Here is a 17,802-nt window from a genome sequence, read left to right on the forward strand (position 1 = left end):
GTCGGGAACAAAGAAGAAGATTCAGTATTTGAAAACATGGACTCGGTGACAGAAATGGAGCGGGAGAGAGAATGATCGAATTTTGCACAATGACTTATTCATAAATATAAATCAATAGGTTTGAAAATTATTGCAAATGCATTTGGATCCTATTCCTATCTTCCTTCTCACTTTCAGACAATCAGCTAAGAAATGCCATCAATACTGTCAGCTTTTACACTTTTATTCTCACTTCAACTAAGGTTCAGCTTAGTCTGCTGTGTTCTTAAATAGACCAGTAATCCTGAGATAGTTGCTTATGGTAAATCAATTACATGTACAGTGTGAGGGAAGACAAGACCACCACTGATAATACAAAAAATAATAAAATACTCTAATCCAGATGCTATAAAGTGGTGGCCGGCAGGCCCAAAACAGCACATATACATGTTTTGTTTGGCAAACCATGTATTTTGCGTGTTTTGGTTTTTATTTTTAAATCTAGCTTCCAGAACTTAAATGAGATTTCATGAACATTTGATTCTCCTCCTTAAGAAAAAAAGGAAGAAAGAAAAAACTCAAAGATCTGGTAGTACTGAGTTCTCAACTAATGACAACAATGGTTTGGATTTGAATTGCAGCTGTTGTGTTTAAATTAATCAGATGTTGTCCAGTTCACCCTGTTCTCATGCGACACCTTTTTGTCACCACTCAGTTCACTCAGTGTATTTCAGAAGGCTGAAACTTTGAATCTGTGATTCTTGCCCATGCAATTTTTTATATTCTTTATTCTTGTGACTAATCATTACCCTGCCATGTGTTTGACCAAATCTTTAATGATTAGGTTTTGTACTCAAATCAGTGTAAGGAAATGAAGAGAACAAGAATTTTGGAGTCAGTTCTGAACTCAAATTTGTATTCTGCAAATCACTAGTTACATTATCTTGGAGAAATTCCTTTATCTCCTTGAGTTATTTCCAGAGCAAAATGGGAAAAACATTACTTGACAGAATCAGGACTGTATATTTGGTGTCCACTGTATGTCAAAATCTCTTAGCCTTTGGTGCTTTTGTGTGTTATAGAATTGAGAGGTTGGCAAAAAGATGAATAAAATTGGACTTTGTTCTCAATAATTTAACAGTTTGGTAAGGGAGACAGCCTGTTATTGTTGTTAGGTGCATTTCAGTCAAGAATGACTCACAACTTCCCTATGAAGAAAAGGTGTGACATACTTGAATCCATTGCTACGGTCACTGTGTCTATCCACAGTGTCTTTCTCTCTTTTGCTAACCCTCCACATGTTCAAGCATAATATCCACTTCTAAAGAATATTTCCTTCTAACAACATATTCAAAGTATGTGAGATGAAACTTGGCCATCGCTGTTTCTAAGGAGTATGCTTGCTATACTTTCTCCAAGACTTATGTTTGTTTTTTCAGCAGTTTATGGAATATTCAGTACTCCTCTCCAATAAAGGCATCCGTTTTTCTTCTTACTTGCTCATTTGTCCACCTCTCAGATGCACAGCAAGTGATTGAAATGCCCATGGTTTGAATCAGGTGCAACTTGGTCTTTATTCTGCCATTATTCCTCTTCGGTATTTTGGAGAGGTCCGTGCCCAATACATCATGTATCCTTATCTCTTGACTGCTAGTACCAATGGTGTTAACTGTGGATCCAAGCACAATGAAATAATTGACAACTTCAATCCGTTCTTCATTCATCATGATGTTGCCTGTTGGTCCACTGGTGAGGACCTCTGTTTTCTTAATATTGAGATGTAATTCATATTGAAGATAGTCATCCTTGATCTTCTTAAGAGTACAATTATTGTAATAGGATACTCTCTATACACATGTAAGGAAAAGCTGGTAAGATGAGTAGTACTCAAACATATGTAGCGATAAATAAAGTAAAAAGGAATAAATTGGTGATTTATACCAAATTTTTCAGTCAAAATATACTAAACATGCAATCAAGATGCCTTAATAATTATTAGTGACTGGAATGTAAAAGTTAGAAACAAAGAGATATGGATAGTTGTAGGTGCTTTAGGCCCTTCTCATTTTTGGCAAGCAAAGTTGTGTGTCATCTGCATAATTCAGGCTGTTGACAGATCTTATTCCAATTCTGATGCCACACTCCTCCTCATAAAGCCCAGCTTCCCGAATAATCCGTTCAGTATATAGATTGAGAAGGTATGGCGACAAGACGCATCCCTGACACACTTCTTTCCCTAATTTGAACTATGTTAATATTTTCTTGCTCTGTTTTGACAGCTGCTTCCTGTTGCACATGAGCACCATCAGGTGTTTTGGAATTCCACTTTTCTCAATGTTACCCACAATTCATTGTGATCCATAGAGCCAAATGCTTTTGAATAGTGAAACACAGACATTCTTCCGGTATTCTCTGCTCTCAGCCAAGACCCAGCTGACATTGTCAATGATATTGGCAATAGTGCCCACAGCATCTTCTAAACCCAGCTTGTATTTCTGGTAGTTCTTTGCCAATATGCTGTTCTAGTTGTTTTTGGATTATTTCAGCACGATTTTGCTTACATGTGATATTAGTGATATTGTTTGTTAACTTTCACACTCTGTTGGATCATCTATTTTTGACATGGAAAGAACTCTCTCTTCTAGTCAGTTGACCAGGCAGTTGTCCTCCAGATTGTCTGGCACAGCCTGGTGAGCAGGTCCAGGGGAGCATCTTTCTGTTCAAATATGTCAATTGGTGCTCCATCAATTCCTGGGGTTTTTTTGTGTGGTGTTGTTTGTTTTTTTTTTGCCAATTCCTTCAGAGAAGCTTAAACTTCCTCTTTCATAATTATTGCCTCCTGATCATATGATCATATGTTGTTGTTGCTGATTGCCTTTGGTAAGAGCACGACTCAGTGACCCTTTGAACAAAAGGCCTAAAGCCCCTCCACAACTATCGACATTTATCAAAATTCAGAGTTTCCACGGGCATGTTGTTTAGGAAGTAGATGTCACTCCTGCTTCCTAAGTTGTATTTCCATTAACAGATATATGATTCCTGAAATTATTCTGTGTCATCCAGTTCTTTTTGGTACAGTGACTCTTGTATGCTCTTTCCATCTTCTTTTGATTCTTCCTGGATTATTCAGTATTCTGCCCATAGGGTCTTAAAGTATTGTAACTCAAAGCTTGAATTTGTTCTTCAGTTTCTTCAGCTTAAGAAATGCCAAGCAAGTTTGTTCATTTTGATTTTTTTCACTCCAGCTCTTTGCACCTTGCTTGCTTTGTCTTTCTGAGCTGCCCTTTGGAATCTTCTGTTCAGCTCCTAACTTCCTGATTTCTTCACCTTGTTTTGGGTTCTTGGCATTCTAGTGCAATATTCAGTCTCTTCGGACACCCATCTTGGTCTTTTCTTCCTCCTCGGTCTTTGTAATGGCCTTTTGCATTCTTCATGAATGACATTCTTCATATCTTTCCATAGATAGTCCGGTCTTCATTCATTAGTGCTCTAGTCCTCAAATCTGTTCCTGAGATGGTTTTTAAATTCAGGTGGTATAGACTCAAGGTTGAATTTTAGTTCTTGAGGATTTACTTGCATTTTCTTTAGCTTCAATATGAACATGCATAGAAGTAGTTAGTTGATGGACCATTCTACAATTTGCAACTGGCCTTGTGTTCACAGCTGCTATTGAGCTGCTCCAATGATTCTTTCAACACATATAATCAATCTGATTCCTGTGTAGACCATAAGTTAAGGTCTGTGTGTATAGTTGTTGTTTGTGTTTCTTATGCAAGGTATTTTCAATAAATAAATCATTGTGCAAAATTCTATCATTCTATCTCCAGCCTCATTTCTATCACTAAGTCCACATTTTCTGACTACTGGCCCTTCTTTACTCTTCTGAAATTTTTCATTTCAGTCACCCATTATTATTATTAATGCATTCTGCTTGCATATTTGATTGATTTTCAACTGCAAAAGTTGGTAGAAGTCTTCTATTTCTTCCTCTTTGTCCCTAGTTGTTGATACATATATTTGAATGATAGTGGTATTAGTAGGTCTTCCTTGTATGCATATGGATATTATCCTGTCTCTCACCGGATTAGTAGGAAATAAATGCACAGATGGTCAGGAATGCTATTTTAAAAAAATTATCTTCTGCTAATATCTAAGAAGAATATTCTGTATTCATTTTCCTTGTTAAAATAACACAATTTGCAAAGAAATAAAAAAGAGCATAAATTTTATCCACAGTCTCACTTTGCATTAAAAAAAAACTAAACCTGCTCTCATTGAGTTAATTCTGACTTATGACAACTTTCCACTGAGTTTTTGAGGCTGTATGTTTTTGTTGGAAAAAACTGCTCATTTTTCTCATTGAGTAGTTCATAGACTTGAACCATTAACCTTTTGGTTAGCAGTGCAGCATTTGATGTATATCACTAGGCCTCCTGCTTACACTTATCTATATTTAGTGTTATTTTCAAGCGTTCTTCCTTTACAACCCATACTTATGCACTAATTTTAACTATTGTTAAAATATTGTTAAATATTGTTGTTGCTGAGAGGTACAACAGAATTGGTAATGTACTGGACACAGAACTTTAATTTTCACTGCATATTGCAAAATTGATGTTTTTGAGCTGTGGTCCTGGAGAAGAGGGTTGAATATACTATGGACTGCTAGGAGAACAAACAGGTTCAACCTGGAGAAGGTGAAACCAGGCTGCTCCTTGGAAGCAAGGATTCAGAAGATCTGTCTGATACTTTGGACATGTCACAAGGAGGGATTGGTCCTTGGAGAGGGACATTAGCTTGGGAGGGTGGAAGGACAGCACAGGAGAGGAAGACCGTTGATGAGATGGATTGATACAGTCTCTGGGGCAATGGGGTTTGTGTGTCAGAGACTGTAAGTTTGGCACAGGATAGAGCAGGGTTTAGGGCTCTTGTACACAAAGTCTCTATGAGTTGCAACTGACTCGATGACACATAACAACAACTATGTCATGTTATTTTATAGCCCACATGGTCTTGATTTTGAACATTGACATAAAATTCAGTAAAATGGATGTAATATTTAGCCTCTCTTCTATTAATTTAATGTATATCTTATATTTAATTATAACTCAAAATATTACAATGAAAACTGTTTTTAGAGGTTTTTTCCTAAAGCAAAGGAAGGGTTATTTCACAGTAAATGACTCTGAACATTTAAGAACTTTATATGCATATGAGAAAATCAGCCTCCAGTAGATTTGAGCTGTTCTACATGATCTATGGTAATGTGGCAGTGTATTAATTTTATAATGTTTTATTAACTTTATTTTTATTATATTAACAGTAAAACAAAAATAAAAGTCCCTAAGCTCCTTTCTCTTAATTGGAAGCATATTCTTTGCAATTACTGGCCATGCATCAGAGAACTAGACAGTGACTAAGGATCCTAGAAAAAGAATTTGTTTGAGTTGCGGTGCTGGAGAAGAGTGTTGAACCTACCATGGACCGCCAAGAGAACTTATGGGTCTATCCTGGGGAATGTGAAATAAGGTTGCTCCTTGGAGGCAAGCATTTTGAAACTCAGTCCCACATACTTTGGGTATATTGCACAAGGATGGACCAGTCCTTAGAGAAGGACATCACGCTTGGAAGAGTGATGGGTCAGCGCAGGAGAGCAAGACTCTGTATGGAATACATTGACACAATAGCTGGGATTAATGAGGGTGGGTGTGATGGAGACAATGAGATGAACTCAGGATGGGGCAAGATTCAGAGCTATTGTGCGTAGGATCACTATGAATCACAGGTGACTTGACAACACATAACAACAACATCATTGAGTAAAATTATGTAACCTGAGAACAGTTGATAATCAATGGAGTGCTAGCCTCAGCTGTATCACTTCATTCATAAATTTTCAGAGGCAATATAGAGATCCCTGGGTTGGGAGGAAGTTGTGTTGCCAAACCCAAAACCCAAAGATAAGCAATCTCCTACCATGCAATTTACATCCTGTAAAACTTGCTGGAGGGTCATCTATGTGTCAGTTCTGATTTGATAGCAATGAGAAAGAAATGAGAGATAGAGAAGAGAGAGAGAATGTAGACATTTATACACCCACTCTTCACTATCATCTGACATTTCACGTTTGTTGTTGTTGTTGTTGGCTGCTGTTGAGTCAAGCACAACAGTGACTCCATAAACAAAAGACCAAATGCCTTTTCATAACTATCACTGTTTCTACAAGTTCATAGAGTTTCCAGAGGCATATGGTTTAGGAAGTGGATGCTGCTCCTGCTTCCAAACCTGTTTCACAACTGAGAGCCCCACCAAACACTGTCCACATTAGGAAATAATTGTGGTATTTGATACTCCAATGGCACAAGGTTCAGTATTACAGCAAACCCAGATTATTTCATACAGCACATTGACAAAGAGTGATATACAAAGTGGAAGAATCTTCCTCCAGATACAACAACACTAGTCTCACTTAGCAGTCATTAAGTGTCGTCAAGTCAAATATGACTCATAGTGACCCTTGCACAAAAGAGCTGGACTCTGTTCTATAGCTAACATAATTTCTGTATGTTTATAGATTTACAATTTTAAAAACCCCATTTGCACCATGCAGGAATTCCTTGCATCCTGACATGTGATTCTCCTTTGTAAATTGCTGGTATCTAAGTGGGTTTGGTATGCTCTTTTACTCATGCCCATAAGACCCTTTGGAGAAGACTTTCTTTGGCTGTCAGAAACGTGTCAAGGCATATTCCAGAAAAGGTCTCTCCAAATATTCACAGTCTTATCTTTTCTTTAAATGTAAGAACTTTGCGAGAAACTCAGGTTGAGAAGAAGGTCTTTTAAAGTTTACCAGTTGGTCCCTAAACTCATTTCACTTGGGCTCAGGGTCTTTTTATTAATATCATTCACTGGGTTTTAACCTCCTCTTGTGATCTTGTTGGTAAGAAGTTGCATTGCTCACCCAAAGACAGCCTCTGTCTGGTGGCTTGAATCCACCAATAAGTCCATGGAAGAAAGATGGGTGATATCCCCCCTTGCCATTTATAACCTTGGAAACCCACTGAAGGGTAAACTATGAGTTGGTTCGGGTTCAGAGCCAGAGTCATGAATGTGTGTGAGACAGAAATCACATCTTCTAGTCTTTTCAGCTCTTCTTGAAGAGCACCCCCAAGTAATAATTTCACTTTCTCATTATAAGTACCAATCATATTAAGGCTCAATTATGTCCAGTTCTTTGTCTTTTTCTACTATTTAAAAGATGAGGATGGCACAAGATAGGGCAGGGTTCAGGTTGGTATGAGTTGTACACAACTTGACAATATCTAAAACAAAGGAAAAGTAAGAGAGCTCTAGTGGCCTAATACATACGGAGCTGGACTCCCAGCCAAAAGGCCCATGGTTCAAATACATCAGCTATTCATTCGGAGAAAGATGAGCAATCTCTTCTCATCTGATTACAGCCTCTAGAAAGCCACTGAAGGATCAGCTATGAATCAGCGTCTACCCAATGACATAGCAACAGCAACAAAGGAAAAGAAATTTTGTGGTTTTTCTACGAACGTGTCTTTGGAATATTGGAGAGAAGTCAAAGTATTCTATAAAAGAAAGGCTGAGAAAATACACAGGGGAGAAATAGGATTTTGGATGGGTGAGCATTTAGATAAACAGAACCAGGAAGAAGATAGTAAAGTCAGAAAGATAGCTATCCTGGGCTAAAATTTTAAAAGCTTAAAAAGACCCCTATGAGTTGCAGGAAAATAGGGATTGTGAATAATTTGGTAATTCTATTGTCTTCTCTGTACACAACTGCTTTCAGTGTCTATGAATAGCACTTCTCTTCTTATGTTACTGTGTGCTGTTGGAACCAGCCCATAGCTGACCATCCAGTGGGATTTCAGAGGCAGCTAATCTCATAGGAGGAGATGGCTCATCCTTCTCCTGTGGAGCATTTGATAGATTTGAACTACTTTCCCTTGGGATTGCAATGTAGCTTCTTACTACCAGGCTACCAGAGCTTCCTTTTCTTCTTTACAGTGAACCTCTTTTAAGTAGTTTGAGTTTGGTGGTAGTTTGAGTTTTTTCCACCTCAGAGCTGGGTGCATAAACTAAACTAAAATAAAAAATCATGGATCACCTTGGGATTTTTGCTCTGACTATTGGGGAAAAGGATGCTTTCTTTTATCTGGCTATTTACAACTACAATGACAAAGCAGGCTTGCAGCAGCTGGTTTGTGACAAGTCTGCCTGAGAAAAGTGTTTCCATGTCTTTTGTAATTGGGTTATTCATCTTTTTCTTGTGGAGACCTTGTATTATTCTGTAAATTTTTGTTAATGAGACCCATGTTTAAGACGGTATTGCCAAATGTTTTTTTCCCAGGCAGTAGCATGAATGAGAATCCAAGGTGGAGAGGGTAGAAACAGAGAGGTGAGGATGGGTAGGGAGGAAATCATAGAGTTGCACAATTTGGTGGATGGAGAAGAGGGGAATAAAGAAAATGGGAAAGATCTGGCAGAGATCTGGCAAGAGAGGGTAAGGATGGACATAGTGATTAATTTTATAAAACATAATGCAGGGTCTTTGCAATCACTTGCTCTGCGTTACAGAGCTGGACAATGACTAGGGAGGACAGAGAGAGAATGGAAACCTTGGAGCTGTGGTAATGGAGAAGAGTATTGAATATACCATGGACTACTAAGAACATGAACAGGTTTATCCTAAAGATCGTTAAACCAGGCTACTCCTTGTAGGCAAGGATTCTGAAGCTTCGTCTAACACACTTTGGAGATGTTGCAAGGAGGGACCATTCCTTGGAGAAGGATGCCATTCTTGAGAAGGTGGAGGAGCAGCCCAGGAGAGAAAGACCGTCCAGGAGGTGGATTGATTCAGTGACTGGAGTAATTGAGGGAGGCGTGTCGGAGGCAGTGAGATTGGCACAGGACAGAACAAGGTTTAGGGCTTTTGTACATAGGGTTGCTATGAGTTGCAGGTAGCTCATCAGCACATAACACTACCACCACCAACAACAATGAATGGGAATGATTATATGAAACACAATGTGAATGAAAGATTGTGTGAAACACAATGTATATCAATTTTGTAAGCAAACCTATATAAAATAAAAATCTAAGAAAAAAGATGTCTGTCTGAGACTACAACAGATGTAATTTGAGCCAAGTGATAAAGGGAGACTTTGATTCTTAATGACACAATTGGGGTCTTTGCATTCATTCATAGTGGAAACAGATCACCCCTAGACTTTTCTGGTATTTAAGAAAAGAAGGTCTTTATATTCTCATGTTAAGACGATTTAGATTTTTAAAACTTGTCATCAACAGAGACTTTAGCACTCCAGGGTAAGAGATTGATGAAGCGATTTTATAGATTATCCTGTTACAGTTTGTGGTATCTTCTCACCTTCACAGTATCCTCAGGGCAATTTCAGCAAAAATCTTCCTTACTGTTCAAGGTTTTTGGAGTTAGATTTGTGTCTCTTCAGGATGACCTTTAAGGTTGGAGCATAAAGTTTGTTCAGGTTATGGGAGTGAAGAAGTGTTTTTTGCATCAGTGGTCTCTAGGCCCTAGTTCAAGCAGCTGGAAATATCTAAAAATTATTAACTCTTGCTGTAATATCTTTTCCCAGACTTCTTGCCAGTTATCTTCCAAAGGGATTTGAGTAAGTACAGAAGATTGAGTATCATGGAACGAAGGTCGATTGGACTAAAGAACAGAATTGAGAGAATAGGTATTTTTAGAGAGAAGAAATGAGTTTTTATTTATAGCAGGCTAATCATCGAATTTGATTTTTTAATTTTCTTGGCAGCTCTAGGCAAAAAGGAAAGATATTGAGTTTTAGGGTGATTTTACCTGACAAAATAAGTCTTGAGAGTTCATTCAAAGATAAATTTTAGTTTGGAATAAGATCAAGGCAGGAAAACAATCTGAACTCTATTTGTCAATATGCTGCTGTTGTTCATAGACATCTATTCGGAACAGGCTCTTAGCTGATCCTCTGTTGAACTTTCAGAGGCTGTAAATCACACAGGAAGAGACTGTATCTTTCTCCCCTGGAACAGTTTGGTGATTCAAACTGCTTGCCTTTGGGTTTGCAGTGCAAGGCCCTTTTCACTAGGCCACCAGTACCCCTATCATTCATTGGATTTAGTTACATGAAGGTTATCTTAAGAAGTCAATTCTGAGAAGACTAGTGTAGAGAAAGTTGACTTGGGTGCTTTCTTGAGATCATCACCAATAGAAGGCAAAACAAGGAAGTTAGAACTAATCCCATGCAAGGAGAGTAGTCAGGCTGTAATGTAATCTAAGCCAATGTTTTAGCATATTCTGTACTCCAATCTGTGCCATATGGATGGTTCAGGTTTGAGTAACACTTTGTTCCATTGTGCATGAAGTGGTCCTGAGTTTGGGTCCTACCCAATGACACCTAGGAACAACAATAGGGACCTCTGAAGCTGTGATGACTTTAGAACTGTCCTGATTTGGGAGAAGTGACCTAGGCTGCCTTGGGAAGGAAGCAGGTTCTAGTGCAACTTCTTTTTTTTTTTTTTCAACTTCTTTCTTTAGCCAAGACATATCCTGAGGAGCTCTGCAAACTGAAGGCTGCCTACCACAGACCCTTTCAGCAACTGAAGGGGAAAATCATACATCCCTGAAGGAAGGTTTGGGATTCAGTTTTAACTTCTGTTATCAAAGGTCAATTCCCTCAACTATAATTTTGCAAGAAACAAACAAACAAAAAAATAAGAACCCTATAGACTTACGTAAGTAAGTCATTTTGATATCTACCACATTATAAATGCTTCAGAGTTATATCATACATCAGTGAAGGTAGTTCTTTCAAGGAGTAACACCATTGTATGAATCCAGCACCCTCAAAATCACAATAAATATTTAGGAATACTTGTAATGCCAGCTTTATGTGAAATTATGGCATAATCACCTTCTCTTGATAATAATTATTACATAATTATGACAATGAAAGTTATACAAGTGTTCAGGTCTTTTGTTTATATGGTCACTGTGAGTCATGTATGACTCAACAACTCTTAACAACAACAACAACATAGAGAGTTCTGTTGGCCTTGTGAACAGAAAGTGATGCTAGTAAGCCAAAGGTGGGTGATTTTAGTCTGCGGCCCTTCCAACTAGCCTCTCATGTCTTTGGTCAAACATTCTTCTAAGCAGTATAGCACTGGTCTGTCCATTTGCTGTATAAAGGTAACTAACTCGTGGTTACTATGATGTTAAACACTGTGACATTGATGTACCAAACGCGATATTGGTTACCCATGGACAGTGTTTGGTGGAGCTCCCCAATTAAAATAAGCTTGGAGGAAGGAGTGACATCCACTTCCAAAACAGCTTGCCTCAGGAAACTCTATGAAATTGGAGAAATGATGAAAGTTATGCAAGTGTTCAGGTCTTTCCTTCATAGCGTCACTATGAGTCATCTACAACACGACGGCACTTAACAACAACAACAACAACAACATCCTGTTATAAATCCATGAGAGTCTAGATTGGTTTTAAAAAATTTATTTCATTACTTTAAAATCTTAGCACAGAGTTGTATATTAAACAAATGCTTAAAATACTTCTAAAAAACAAGAATGAAGTGGGAGACATAGCATCCCCTGATCTCAAAATCTACTACACAGCTGTACTAACTATAACAACATGGTTCTGATACAATGACAGGCACATAGACCAATAGAACAGAATAGAGAACACAGAAATTAATCCCTCTATCTATGGCCAAATGATATTTGACAAGGAAACAAAAGCTATCAAATGGGGAAGTGACAATTCACAACTTCTTCAACAAATGGAGCTGGCAAAACTGGACTACTGCCTGCAGAAAGCTGAAGAAGGTTGCACACCTGTCACCATACACAAAAATCAACTCAAGGTAAATCAGAGGCCTAGGGTTAAAGCCCCAAACCATAAAGATCAGAAAAGACAAGGTAGGACCAAGCTTAGAAGGCCTAGCTCATGGTATGAAAAAGCTGACAAATACAGTCAGAAATACACAACCAGGAGAGGTGGACAATAAATATGGAAGACCAAAGCAGCACTGAAGAAACCCAGGTGGCACAGTGATTACATATTAGACTGCTAATTGAAAGTTTAGTTTTTAAAATCCATCAGTCAATCAACTGGAGAAAGATGAGAAAATAGTTACAACCTTGATTGGGGAGCACAATCCCTCCAGGGAAAGGACTCGCCCTGCCCAAGGTCCTGTCGGATCATGTGGCTGGTAGGAAAGTTCTCCTTAGTTGAGGAGCTCACCAGAAGGGGAATATGACCTGACTGGGGTCTTTACAACAACCTTTTTAACAAAGGGTGCTGGCAAAATTGGAAAACCATCTGCAGAAAAATGAAACAAGACCCACACTTTACAAAATACACAAAAACTGACTGAGATGGATCAAGACCTAGGAGTAAAGCCAAAAACTAGAAAGTTCATCAGAGAAAAACTAGAAACAACTAGCAAAAGGCCTAATCTTCAGCAAGAGCAGACTTTCAAGCATAACAAAAACTCTATAACCAGGAGGCAATAAAATAGAAAAAAAATGTGACCTTCTAAAAATCAAATACCTATGCATATTTAAAAACTTCTTCAGGGTATAAAGGAAACTTACAACCTGGCCATAAGTATTTAGCAATGACATATCTGATAAGGTACTCATGTATAATATTTATAATTACTCCAGAAACTCAACAAGAAAAAGGCAAACTCAGTCACAAATTGGGCACAATATATCAATAAATAAATACTTCACTAAAGAAGAAATTGAGATGGTCAAAAAAACATGAGAAATTTCAAAATCTTTAGCTGTCAGAAAGATTTAAATCAAAACAAAAATGAGATAAATGAGATGTCATCTCACCCCAGCAACAATATCAAAGTTCAACAGGGCAGCAAAGAGCAAACACTGGCAAACATGTGGAGAGATTGAAACACTTGTTCACTGTTGTTGAAAAATTAAAATGGCACAACCAGTATGGTAGACAGTGTGGCAATTTCTCAAAAAGTTCCAGATAGAAATACTATTTGACTTAGCTACCCTACTATTATCAATGCATCTTGATTGCATGTTCAGTCGATCTCTGACTGTAAAAGTTGGTAAAAATCTTCTATTTTCTCTTCCTTGGCTCTGGTTGTTGGTGCATATATCTGAATGATAGTGGCATTCACTGGCCTTCCTTGTATGCGTATGGATATTACCCTATCACTCACAACGTTGTACTTCAAGACGGATCTAGAAATGACTTTCTTAACTATGAAAGCAACCCCATTTTTCCTCACCTTTTCATCTCCAGAGTAATATATCATATGATCATAGGACTCAAAATGCCCCCTGCCAGTCCATCTCATCTCTGCAATGCCTAATATGTCAATATTTATGTGTTCCATTTCTTCCTTAACAATATCTAATTTTCCTAAGTTCATGGTTCTCACATCCCATGTCCCAATCACTAGTATTTCCATACTTGAAAGCTCAACCTCAGTTGCCCTTTCTGTTATTCTACATGTGTTCTCTTGTACATAGGGTTACCTTTTCAACCTGTATGCAGAACAGATTATCCGGGAGGCTGGGCTCTACAAGGAGAAATGTGGCATCAGGATTGGTGGAAGATCTATCAACAAACTGCGTTATGCAGATGACACAACCCTGCTTGCCGAAACTGAGGAGGACCGGAAGCACTTGCTGCAGAGGGTCAAGGACTGCAGCCTCCATATGGATTGAGGCTCAATATCAAGAAGACAAAGATTCTCACCACTGGACCAATTGGCAGCATCAGGATGGATGGTGAAGAGATTGAGATTGTACACAGCTTTAGTTTGCTTGGCTCCACAGTCAACACTCTTGGCACCAGTCGCCAGGAAACTAAAAGGCGCATTGCCATGGGAAAGTCTGCTGTTAGAGACCTCTCCAAAGTACTGAAGAGCAATGGTATCTCTCTGAAGACTAAGGTGCGTCTGATACAGGCCATGGTCTTCACAGTCACTTGTTATGCATCAGAGAGTTGGACAATGACTAAGGAGGATAGAAGGAGAATTGATGTCTTTGAGCAATGGTGCTGGAGAAGATTATTGAGGGTACCATGGGATGCTAGGAAAACAGATTAATCCTGGAAAGGGTTAAACCGGGTGGCTCCTTGGAGGCAAAGGATTCTGAGCCTCCATCTAATATACTTTGGACATGTTGTAAGGAGGGACTTGTCCTTGGAGAGGGACATCATGCTTGGGAGGGTGGAGGGACAGTGCAGAAGGGGAGGGCCCTCTATGAGGTGGATTGATTCAGTGACTGGGGTAATAGGGATGGGTGTATCGGAGACTACCTGCTTGGTAAATTCGAGTGCCACATAGAAAGAAGAAGGCCACACAGTAGCTGCAACAACAGATTCAGATAGAATAATGGATGTGAGAATGCTACAGGGCAGTGCACTGTATCTTTCTGCTGTGCAAAGGATTTCCGTGAGTTGGAAGTAACTTGATGGCATCTAATTATATAGTAACCTTCAATCTATATGTAAGAGTTAATTTTTATTACTTTTTACTGGTGCAAGCCACTGTAATTTCTCCTGTATTATTATAATTCTCTTCCAATTTATTACAATGGATTTATCTATTTTTATTAATAATTGGCCAACACTCTTCAGTTTTCTCAACTGATGAACAAGAACCATCCTTTTGAAATATAAATCAGATACAGTGTTCCTGATAAACACCTCCAATAACTCCTGATTTCTCTCAGCAAAAACAGTCTTCAAAGTGGCTATTTCATTTGCCTGGAATATTTCTTCCCAACACATACATAAATACTTTCCTTGCTTTGATAGAATTCTTTTTCATTTAAGAAAAGTATTTTTTGTCCCAATGTCTAAAATTAGAATTCATTTTCATCATGTTGAAACTAACTCGTAGTTGACCTTCCAGTGTGTATTCAGAGACTCACCTTTCTGAAAACTTTCTGATGCTTCTTATTCTACACAATTTTTTTGTAGTCACAAACACATCTTTATGCTTCATAAATGTCTTGTTTATTCTTCTTTACTTATAGAAAATATATGTGAGTATTAGAAAAAAGTAGGATAACTTTTTGGTCCATTTGTTCTAGTGTATGGAACAAGAGAATAGTCCTTACTTCAAAAAAATATTGCTAAATGAAAGGATGAATAAATGGATGAATGTTTCTGCCTAGAGTTCAGTGATAGGACAGATTTCTAACTGCATGTGAAATAAAAGGAAGGTTGAAAAATCTGTGAGGCTGGGAATATTTTCTGCTCAGGAAGGCAACTGAACTGGAAATGTGAGCCTTGTTCTTCTGCCTCATTTCTAATTTATCTTCATATGGTTTCCACTGATTTCATGATTCCAATTCCTAAGCTTGCTGCCATCAAATAAATTTTGACTCAGTGAGCCTGGAAGGACAGACTAGAAACTGTCCCAAGGGCTTTCCAAGGCTTAGGGAAGAAGACTGCACAACATCTTTCTCCAGAGGAGTGGCTGCAACCTTTGAACCACCAACCTTTTTGTTAGTAACCAAACATTTTAATCACTGCATCACCTGGACTTTCACAACTGTTCCTGTTAAGTACCATCAAGCCAATTTTGACTGGTAGTTACACTGTGAACAGGAGATCTGAACCTTGTCCTGTCTTTTGCCATCCCCATGATCTCTGATTTGTTCAAGCATGTTGCTACAATCATGTGTCAGTCATCGATGGTGTTAGTGGTATTTCTCTCTTTTTCTGACCCTTCACCTTTTCATGGGATATTCAGCACTCTTCTCCAATACCACAGTTTAAACGCATCAGCTTGATGTTTTTTTCCAAAGACTGGGCCTTCCTAATATTTACTCAAAATATTTTGGACAAATTTTCCCATTCTTTGCCCCTAAGGAGCATTCTGGGTACATTATCTTGCTGATTGGTGGGTACAAAGAAAATACTCCTGACTCCTGACTATCATAACAGGCCCTGTGTTTAAAGGTCCTGCTTACAACAATGTCAGTTACTGTTATTGCTTATACTTGCTATAGATGTTGATCTTCTAGAACAGGGAATTTCTCTCTCTTGCTTTCACATTCCAAACACCTGGCAGGGACTCCGAGGTCCTTGTGTGGGTCAGTCGCATTACCCTTTGTTAAATTAACTGAGAAGAGTAAAATGTGATTGCAAGGTCACACCTACTGCCATATGCATGCGACCAGTGGCGTTTTATAGATGAGGGGAGCATGCCTTCTTCTCACTCTACCACTAACTTCAAACATGTAGGTGACTTTTTGTTCCTGTTACCTTTGTCACTCAGGGCATTTCTTCCTGATTTGTTCCTCTATCCCCTTTCACTCTCTTCTGATTTCCCCCCACACTGCTCTTTGTTCTTGGTAAGAATAATAACAAAAACGCATAGGCCCATGCTTGACAATTGACTGCCAGGGCAGAGGCAGCCCTTTTGAAGAAGGCCAACCCCAGCCCAGCCATTCATTCCCTCTGATGTGATGGAGAGCTCCTCGTATAGTGAAGCTGATTGAGGCTCTAGAATTCCCTCTGGTTGTCACTGGCCCGTTTTCACTTTGTCTCTCATATAGCCGGCTAGCCCCACGGAGGCCTTGCTCTCTGCAGTAGACAGTCTAAAGAGCCCGTGGGGAAAGAGGCTGGCCTCAGTTAGTTCCTTTGCTTTCCCGATAAAAGCAAACTGGGGAACACTAAACAGCAATCAAGCTCTTTTAAAGACCTGCCTTGCTAAGAGAAGGGTTGATTTGTTCAAGTTTGAAGTTGGCTGGCATTAGAGGAATTGGAGAGACTAAAGTTATGATATTCTACTGTGCCTTTTCCAAACTAACCCTAAAATATAATTTGTGACTGCTTTTTTATTCCCTGAAATTAAACTTATGGATGAACAGTGCTATTTGGCTATATTCAAACCTGGCTTTCTCTTCTGATTTGGAAAGTGTAAAACAATTATGTCAATGTGCTGTTTGTAAATCTTGAATGTCTTCTCATGGGGAAATTGATGAGTGTGGATAAGAGACGGCAATACAGTCCTAGGTCATTTTTGGAGCTTTTGTTCCAGCTGGTTATTTTGTATTTGTAGAGGGAACTTTTGCTGCCATTGTGCTGCATGCAGAGGAAATGTCCTCAAATGCTGAACTGCTAGTATGCTAGAGGAACAGTTCCATGTGGGGGGCCAAGAAGGTTTCTGATGAGCTGGGATGGAAACAAAAAATTGAAAAGCATCTTGACACTTTTGCAGGGCTTTGCAGGTCACCTACCAAGATGACTTGATGGGCTGACCCCTGGTATTAAAGGGAGATAAAGCACTTTGGCAATGTGAAAGGCTCCATTAAATGGAAAGCGAGGGCCATCAGCTAAATTGAAGGACTGAAAAATGCAAAGGTTAATGTATGGTGCCCTGGGTATATGTGGAACTGAACTGTTTGTTCTGGAGGTCAAGGAAGTCAAGACACATGGGGCTTCTAAAGCAGAGAGAGGAAGATAAAGAGCTGGGATGAGACTCTGGATAAGGCGACAGGTAGAAACCTTTAAGCTTATGCCAGAAGCTCAAGCTTTAGGTAGAGCTAAGTGATCTATGTCTGAGGAAGAGAGAAGCAAAAATATGCCAATTGTGGAACAAAATTCAACAGATGTAAAGTGCAGACAGCTCTCCCCCTTTCCCTTACAAAACAAAAAAAGAGTCACCTCAGAGTTAATTCCAACTTATGGAAATCTCACTTGTGTCAAAGAAATACTGTGTTCCATTTAAATGACCAATTCTCTGAAAACGGATTTCCGGGCCC

This window comes from Elephantulus edwardii, unplaced genomic scaffold, assembly GCF_000299155.1.
Source record: "Elephantulus edwardii isolate Elephantulus edwardi_28Jun2011 unplaced genomic scaffold, EleEdw1.0 scaffold00003, whole genome shotgun sequence".
Lineage (NCBI taxonomy): Eukaryota > Metazoa > Chordata > Mammalia > Macroscelidea > Macroscelididae > Elephantulus > Elephantulus edwardii.